At 47.5% G+C, this 9,395-nt stretch overlaps 1 protein-coding gene across 2 annotated transcripts in view; it reads right to left on the reverse strand.

Annotated features, from left to right (window-relative positions):
• daam2 (dishevelled associated activator of morphogenesis 2) overlaps positions 1 to 4,068 on the reverse strand; it is a 326,736-nt gene extending 322,668 nt beyond the window's left edge. For both annotated transcript variants that reach the window (XM_080192986.1, XM_080192987.1), the window contains exon 1: positions 3,838 to 4,068. The gene's annotated coding sequence lies outside the window, so the exon portion shown is untranslated. The remainder of the gene's footprint in view (positions 1 to 3,837) is intronic.
• Between the last annotated feature and the right edge of the window lie 5,327 nt (positions 4,069 to 9,395).

A 9,395-nucleotide genomic window follows, 5' to 3' on the forward strand; every position in this document is an offset into this window, starting at 1 on the left:
GAAACTACAAAGGGTTCTGAATGTAGCCCAGTCCATCACTCAAACCAGCCACCCACCCATGGCTCTATCCTTTCCTTCTCCCCTGTTTACTCTATGAATGGTACGCTCTGTCTGCATGACCTGCAAGAACCAATACTTTTCACGGCATCCCAATACACGTGACATGTATTGGGATACATACACAGTGGCAATGGGAATTGGATTTTGCCACAGAATTGAGAAAATCATTGTGCACATCAGGGCAATTCTGGCCACAACTCAAACTGGCTCCTGCAACGTCGGCTCAAAGCCGACAGGGAAAGAAAGGGGGTGGGGTGGGGGGCGAGGAGGAGAAACGTTTTAAGGTGTTTATAAAACCCAGTAACTGGAGACAACTTTCCCCTTGGAGAGAGATGGCTATCACTTACATACTCTGTTCAGCCGCTGTTTACACTGCACTCGTAAATCAGGATCCTATTATTGCTTTGCCTAATCACAGTTAAAACAGGAATATAATTTACCGCACTCAGATATTGTCCTTTACTCACTGGGGATTCGTTTGGTCACACACATACACATTCTAGATAGATTTATTACTGGCCCTAAGACGGTCGCTACATAGAAGCAATCTTAGCAATGGGAATTTGGCACTCACTAGATGGAGCCCAGCGCACAACAGGTTAACATAAAGAAGTGTCTGTCCAGTAAATCAAGCTCACCCTGAAACTTCAAACAGATTAAAAACACCCTCTTGCTGTTGAAAGTTATTCCCCAGTGTGTGCAGGTTGGCTGGGAGCGTGTGATCCGCACCAACTCTCGCTACTTCATCCTAATTCCTTCATTTCCCGAAACTGATCCCACTCCTCGCCACCCCCAGCCCCCCCAATTCCCTCCGGGATGCGGACCACTTGCTCATCCTGCCGGACAGGCGGACAGCACTGAGATCAAAGCCGGCAGGAACAGCCCAGGTCACACCCTTTGCGCTCTCTCCAGCTCCCCCCTCCTCCCGGCCCTGCAGTCAATGTAAACTCTGCCTCCTGCCCCAGCACCTGTCAGCTTCACACTCTGTCCGCTCCTAGCTGCCCCTGCACCCCCCCCCCCCCGCCACCCCCCTCATCCACACTGCAAACTCGCAATACAGCGTCTACAAACCCCAGTACAGGGACCCTATATATAGTAACAACACCAAATCCCCCCAGTATTGGAACCCTTATTACAGCAAACCTCCCCTCAAAACCCCCCCAGTACTGGGACCCTTAATACAGCAAACCCCCTCCCAAATCCCCCCAGTACTGGGACCCTTAATACAGCAAACCACCCTCCCATCTCCTAGTACTGGAACCCTTAATACAGCAAGCCCCCCCCCCCTCCCAAATCCCCCCATTACTGGGGCCCTAAATAAAACAAACCCCTTCCCAACCCCCCAGTACTGGGACACTTAATACAGCAAACCCCCCCCCCTTCCAACACCCCAGTACTGGGACCCTTAATACAGCAAACCCCCCCCCCTTCCAACCCCCCAGTACTGGGACCCTTAATACAGCAAACCCCCCCCCCCCTTCCAACCCCCCAGTACTGGGACCCTTAATACAGCAAACGCCACCCCCCCCAACTTTCCAGTACTGGATCCGCAATATAGTTACACCCTCTCCCAAATTCCACCAGTACTGAGAGCAGTGATACAGTAACCCCTCCCTCTTGCCCCCCCGCCCCCATCCCACCCCACCCCTCCCCTCCCCAGCACTGGGACCTGTAATAGAGTAACCCACCAAACTCCCGAGTACTGGGACCCTCTATACATTAACACGACCCAAATCTCCCCCATACTGGAATCTGTAATACAGTAACTCCCCCAAATCTCCAGTATTTGGAACTGTAATACAGTAACCCGCACAACCCCCCCGCCCCCCAGTATTTGGAACTGTAATACAGTAACCCCCACAACCCCTCGCTACAGTGGCTGGGACCTTCATTACAGTATCCCTTCTCCCTCCCCCCGCCTCCAGCACTCATCTTCCCATCAATACAGGCATCGCCTATAAATCCCACCAACCCAGGCTCATTCATATCACAAACCTTCACCCCCAACCCCCACCCCCCATCACTCCCTCCCACCCCCGCCCCCACCCCCCAGCAGCTCCTGGACCACCCCTGTACCCCCGGCAGTTATCATGAACACAGCTCGGTTCATCCACTGCGTCCGAGGGTCAGACAGATAATTCCACCCAAACTCTGCTGTTCTTCCAGAGAGAGAGAGAGAGAGAGCACCTTCTTGTCCCACTTCCTATCCGCTCTCCCAGCCCCGGATCCCAGGAACGCCGCCGGGATCTCAGGGCATCCTCCGGGCGACGGTGGAAGGGACCTTTGCAACTCAGGGTCGGTGGTGACAGCGAGGGGAGACCTCCCCCCGCCAAAAAAAGCCTCTGATGTGTCAGGATCAGATGCTTAGAGAAGGGCCAGTTCTTTACAATCAGGTCATTGACCACGGGGAGGGTCAGGGGACAGAGATAGACAAGTTATTTGGGCTCACAAGACTTTCACTATGAAATTATGGGTTGGGAGCAGATCTTGGCTATGAGAATGTGGGGAGGGGTCCCTATAGCACCAAATTGGACTACAAAAAAACTGTAAAAAGGTTTACAAAAAAACAGTCGAGTGTAATAACAAGAAGTTGTGTTTATTAATCTGGCAACTTGACATTAATGAAATGCCCAGAGGTTCGTTATGATGAGTATATAAAGCAAAAGTATGACAGTGCCCACCTAGGGAGAAATGAGGACAGATGACCATGAGCTTGGTCAAATAGGTACATTTTATGGGGGAAAGCGGCGAATCGGAAGGGTTTCAGAAAGTTGATATTGAAGTGGGTGAAACTACAATTCAATAACAAGCGTAGTCCTCGAGTAAGCATTGCTAAAATCAACATTTATAAACAAAAAACACACAGGGCAGTCAGCAAATGTTGCCAAATGGAATAAAGTATTTGTCAGACGCGTGTCTTTAGCTGTCAATAGAAACTACAAGGTAAAGCAGACGCGCAATTCGATTTGTAACCACTCGGAATCCGATACCATCTGATACAAAGAGTTGCGTAGAAAGTAGTTTCCACATTGTGAGCAGGAATGAGCTGAAGGAGATGGGCTGATTTCAGCCTCCACATTAATTGCCATGTATCCATTTTCAAAAGGAGTCTGCCTACACGGAGGATGGGCAACTGATCTCTCCGGAGCAGAATCCGTACTGGTATATTCACAGATAACAGAGCACACGACACGACCGAACACAACCAAATGCCTTTCTCGAAGCAGACTCTTTTCCCTCCCTCGCACCCAGCTCCAGTTACCGGCAAGCCTCTTGATTCTGATTTACAGGGAGATTAAATGGGGTCAACCCATGTTCTGCAGAAGATGAAACAATTCCTCGGGCAGCTCTCTCCCCAAGATCGCAGGGCATGAAGAATAACCCGCACGGAACAACAGCAAACACACTGCATCTCAGATGTGCCCTCTCTGCACACTGGGGCTGAAAAATGTGAGGTGCACATCTCACCCCGACACTTCTAAGTCGCAAGCCTGTCGCTGTGGAGTAAATTGATGATTTCTTAGAGAAACGGAATACCCCCATCCCGCAACTTTACCTCTCCTGTAAGTGACCACTCAAAAGAGAAGGCTCTTACATATTCTACCTTGCCATCCATCTCCGGCAGTTTTGGCATTAAGATCCGCTAGACAATAAATCATACTGTCACAAACTTTCCCCGAAAATGTTACCACGAAGAGCGGCAGCCTCGCTGATGTTTCTTCTTCGAAAAGAAAAACAAATGCAGGAGTTTGCATTTCATATAAATTCAGTACTTACACTCAAAGCATTTCTACTGTTTTCGTTCCCCTTTTTTTTTCCTGGCTGCAAGATAAGTCACCCAGGTTTCCAGCAGGAGAGCAGCAGGGGTTTGTTGGTGGGAGCCGGAGTTTTTTTTAAAAAATTAGATAGATCCTTGGAAGTCTGTTAGAAGCGGCGAGAGGAAGAAAACATTCTGGTGGTAAAGCCTCCAGTTTTCAGCTGGAGCCGGTTGCTGCCACTTGCCAGCCCTCCCAGCTCACTCACTGACACTGATTCGTTTTCACTTTTTTTCAGTTCAGGCAGGCTCCGCACGTCACTCCGAGCATCGCAGCCAAACACAGACCCAGATACTAAAAGGGAGCTGAGCAGTTCAGCTGGCCAATTGCTTAGGAGCTTCCTGTCACCAAGCGATGCAGGGAGGCATTTTGGGAGTTGTAGTTCTTTTTTCGTCTTGTTGAAGCTACTGTGGCAAAATGAAATGTCACAATTCCAGGTTAAAGTCCAAAAGGTTTATTTGAAATCAGGAGCTTTCGGAGTGCTGGTCCTTCATCAAGTGAGTGGGGAGTAGCCCACTCACTTTTTAAAGCTAAAGTTTGTTTATCACGTGTAGGCTTGTTGCAGAGGGACCTCGGGGTCCTTGTGCATGAGTCGCAAAAACCCAGCTTGCAGGTGCAGCAGGTGGTCAGGAAGGCGAATGGGATGCTGGCCTTCATAGCGAGGGGGATTGAATATAAAAGTAGGGAGGTCTTGCTGCAGCTGTATAGGGCATTGGTGAGGCCGCAGCTGGAGTACTGTGTGCAGTTTTGGGCGCCGTACTTACGCAAGGATATTTTGGCCTTGGAGGGAGTGCAGAGGAGGTTTACTAGGCTGATGCCGGAGTTGAGGGGGTTGAGCTATGAGGAGAGGCTGAATAAACTCGACTTGTACTCGTTAGAGTTTAGAAGAATGAGGGGAGATCTCATTGAGACGTATAAGATGATGAATGGGATGGATAGGATAGAGGTGGAGAGACTCTTCCCGCTCAGAAAGGATAGTAGGACTAGGGGGCACAGCCTCAAGATAAAGGGGGGGCGGTTTAGAACGGAGTTGAGGAGGAACTTCTTCACTCAAAGGGTGGTGAATCTCTGGAATTCTCTGCCCGTTGAGGTGGTGGAGGCTGCCTCGCTAGATATTTTTAAGACGCGGGTCGGTGGGTTTTTGATAAGCGAGGGGATTAAGGGTTATGGGGAGAGGGCGGGAATGTGGAACTGAGCCACGACAGATCAGCCATGATCTTATTGAATGGCGGGGCAGGCTCGAAGGGCTAGATGGCCTACTCTTGCTCCTATTTCTTATGTTCTTATGTAGGCTTACATTCACACTGTAATGAAGTTACTACGAAAATCTCCTAGTCGCCACACTTTGGTACACTGAAGGAGAATTTAGCATGGTCAATGCACCTAACCAGTATGTCCTTGGACTGTGGGAGGAAACCGGAGCAAACCCATGCAGACACGGGGAGGATGTGCAAACTTCACACAGACAGTAACCCAGGCTTGGAATTGAACCCAAGTTCTTGGTGCTGTGAAGCAGCTGTGCTAACCACTGTGCCACCCCATGATGAGGGGGGCAGTGCTCCGAAAGCTTGTGATTCCAAATAAACCTCTCAGACTTCAACCTGATGTTGTGAGACTTCTATCTGTGCCCACCTCAATCCAACGTCGACATCTCTACATTAAAACTAAATGTTGAGAGGATTTTGTTGTCTTTACATTGATTTTCACTTTGTCTTTCAATTATAGAATCATCTTTTGTTCATTCATGGGGCATGGACATTGCTGGCTGGCCAGCATTTTATTGCCCATCCCTTGTTGGGCAGCACGGTGGCACAGTGGTTAGCACTGCTGCCTTATAGTGCCAGGGACCCGAGTTTGATTCTCGGCTTGGGTCACCGTCAGTGTGGAGCCTGCACATTCTTCCCTTGTCTGTGAGTTTCTTCTGGATGCTCTGGTTTCCTCCCACAGTCCAAAAGATGTGCTGATTAGGTGCATTGGACATGCTAAATTCTCCCTCAGTGTACCCGAACAGGCACCAGAGTGTGGTGACTGGGGGCATTAGTGAACCAGATGGGGTTTTCCAACAATAAATTTCATGGTCACCAGTAGATTCTTAATTCCAGACATTTTATATTGAAATCAAATTTCACCATCTGCCATTGGTGGGATTCAGAACCTGGGTCCCCAAAACATTAGCTAAGTTTTTGGATTAATAGCGTAGCGATAATTCTATGAAGCCATCACCTCCCCTGCAGTATGAAAGGAGGTCATTTGGCCTATTGAGTCTGCATCAATCCTCCAACAAAGCATCCCACCTATGCCTTTTCCCCATAAGCCATCTATTTTACCCCCCTAAACTTCCTAACCTACATATCTTGGGGCTAAAGAGGAAATTTAGCATGGCCAATCCAGCAACCTGCACATCTTTAGAATGTGGGAGGAAACTAGAACACTTGGAGGAAACTCACGCAGACACGGGAAAAACATGCAAACTCCACACAGACAATCACCCAAGGCCAGAATTGAACCCAAGTCCCTGGCATTGTAAGGCAGCAATGCCACATGCCGCCCCTACCATTTTCTACCAAAATTGGTGTATATGTTCTTTTTAAATTTTTTGATGAGACGTCAGTTTCTGTGGCAAGGCCAACATTTGTTGCTAATAGAGTCATAGAGTCATAGAGGTTTACAGCATGGAAGCAGGCCCTTCAGCCCAACTTGTCCATGCCACCCTTTTTTTGTTAAACACCTAAGCTAATCCCAATTGCCCACATTTGGCCCATATCCCTCCATACGGGCATATTGGGTGGCACAGTAGCACAGCGGTTAGCACTGCTGCTTCACAGCTCCAGGGTCCTGGGTTCGATTCATGGCTCGGGTCACTGTCTGTGTAGAGTTTGCACATTCTCCTCGTGTCTGTGCGGGTTTTCTCCGGGTACTCTGGTTTCCTCCCACAGTCCAAAGATGTGTGGGTTAGGTTGATTGGCCATGCTAAGAAATTGTCCCTTAGTGTCCAGGGTAGTGGAGGTTAGAGAGAGTAGTGGGTATAATATGTAGGGATATAGGGGTAGGGCCTGCGTGGGATTGTGTTCGGTGCAGACTCGATGGGCTGAAGGGCCTCTTTCTGCACTGTAGGGTTCTATGATCTATGATCTATACCCATATTAGCTATGTAACTGTCTAAATGCTTATTAAAAGACAAATTTGTACCTGCCTCTACTACTATCTCTGGCTGCTTGTTCCAGATACATACCACTCTCTGTGTGAAGGAAATTGCCCCTCTGGACACTTTTGTACCTCTCCCCTCTCATCTTAAATCTATGCCCTCTAGTTTTAGACTCCCTTACCTTTGGGAAAAGATGACTATCTAGCTGATCTGTGCCCTTCATTGTTTTATAGACCTCTATAAGATCAGCCCTCAGCCTTCTACACTCCAGAGAAAAAAGTCCCAGTCTATCCAACCTCTCCTTATAACTCAAACCATCAAGTCCCAGTAAAATCCTAGTAATTTCTAATTTCCCTTCAGAAATTGGTAATGAATTCCCTTCTTGAACCACTGCAATTAAACCTACTGAGCACTGTTGGAACTGCACTTAACCAGCCAAGTACAGGATGTTCCACCACACTTTTGAGTTATGCCTTGAATGTGGTGGCAGGCTTTGGGGAGTCAGGAGGTGAGTTCCTCACTGCAATATTCTCAGCCTTTAAAGTATCTTGTAGCCACAGTGTTTATAACGCTGGTTCCCCCCTTGTTGCTTGCAGGGTTTGATGCTTGCTGGACAGATAATCGACTTGTTCGATAGTTGATAAATCCTAACCCTCACCTCAACAGCCAGACATCGAAAGGCCCAAAAATCTAACAGGAACATCAAAATCTCAACCCTAACGCAGCCCAATCAAAAAGAGGAAGCCTGAGTACAGCTCACAACTAATCTGTAAAGTCTTCACACGTCCAACTCAATTCCAGAATTTTGGGATCAAATAAAGCCAGCTGTAGTAGATATCTGTGATGATGTGGGTATGCCGGCGTTGGACTGGCGTAAACACAGTAAAAAGTCTGACAACACCAGGTTTTAGTCCAACCTATTTATTTGATAACATAATATTTGATAATATAATATATTATCAAATAAATAGGTTGGACTAAAACCTGGTGTTGTCAGACTTTTTACTGTAGATATCTGTGCCCAGACCTTTGGATTCACCCATTGTCATCACCAGGACTATTTTGATGAAAATGATGCTGACATTCCCCCTGGAACAAAACTGAGCAGCCTCCAGTGCCTGCTTGAACAACTCAAACTTGCCCTTCAAGAAGGCAGCATTCCATCACCTCAAGGCTAACAGCCAAAGACAAATCCAGAAGATCAAAGACAAGTGGTGGGAAGAGAAAATCTGAGAGTTTAAGTTTATTAGTGTCATAAGTAGGCTTAACACTGCAATGAAGTTACTGTGAAAAGCCCCTAGTCGCCACACTCCGGCACATGTTTGGGTACACTAAGGGAGAATTTAACATGGCCAATGCACCGTATCAGCACATCTTTCAGACTGTGGGTGGAAACCGGAGCACTCGGAGGAAACCCACGTAAACACGGGGAGAAGGTGCAGACTCCACACAGACTGTGACCCAAGCCAGTAATCAAACCCAGGTCCCTGATGCTGTGAGGCAGCAGTGCTAACCACTGTGCAACTAGAAGCTTTTGGAAATGGCCAGGGTCATCTATAGACTGCGGGCAAGTAGACAAAATCATCGGATGGTGGTTCTCTTCTTAAGGATGGCAATTCCATCCATCGTCAATGCTGCATTGAACATTTTGAACAACTTCTCATCCATGAATCTACAGTGGCAGTTGACATTCTCCAGGCTGACCTCAATACCATGTGACAAAATTCAAGGGTGAACCACCATCAATGGGAAAGTTACAACAAGCAATCAAACAGGAAAAAGAACAAAGCCTCCAGGTGCGATGGTATTCTAGTTGAGTTGTTCAAAGCTGGTGAACTTTTGCTTGCATAAAGACTTCATGCATTAATCCTCAGGCTTGCAAAGAAAAAGAACTCTCCACAACTTCAGGAATGTAACATCTTCAAGGACTAATATAAATCATGCTTTAGGAGCTATTGAGAGTAGATTGCAAACCTGGTGCAGAGTGAACAGCGACCCTACAGTCATCTGCACTTTTTATGTTCTTTACGGTAGTCCGTTTAGTTTTGGCACAGGGGTGACTGAGCTTAAAGAGCTTTAAAGAGGGAATTGAGATATTTCTCTCTTGTCCAAAGCAAGGAAAATCCTGACACACACTCTCCTCAATCAACTACTGTCTGTGGCTAAGGAAGTTCTCCCAGAGACACAGCGTTGAGTCTAGACCTTCCAGCGGAACATCCAATATGTTTTTTGTTGCCAGACAAATCGATGAGAAATATTACAAACAACACCAGGGACTCTTGGTTGTGTTCATCGACCTAAGCAAAGCATTTGTCTCAGTAAATCATGAGGCTCTGTGGATTACGCTTCAAAGATTTGTAGGTGCAGGAAACTTC

The sequence above is a fragment of the Carcharhinus amblyrhynchos genome, chromosome 7 (genome assembly GCF_965287045.1).
Source record: "Carcharhinus amblyrhynchos chromosome 7, sCarAmb.v2.hapA, whole genome shotgun sequence".
NCBI lineage: Eukaryota > Metazoa > Chordata > Chondrichthyes > Carcharhiniformes > Carcharhinidae > Carcharhinus > Carcharhinus amblyrhynchos.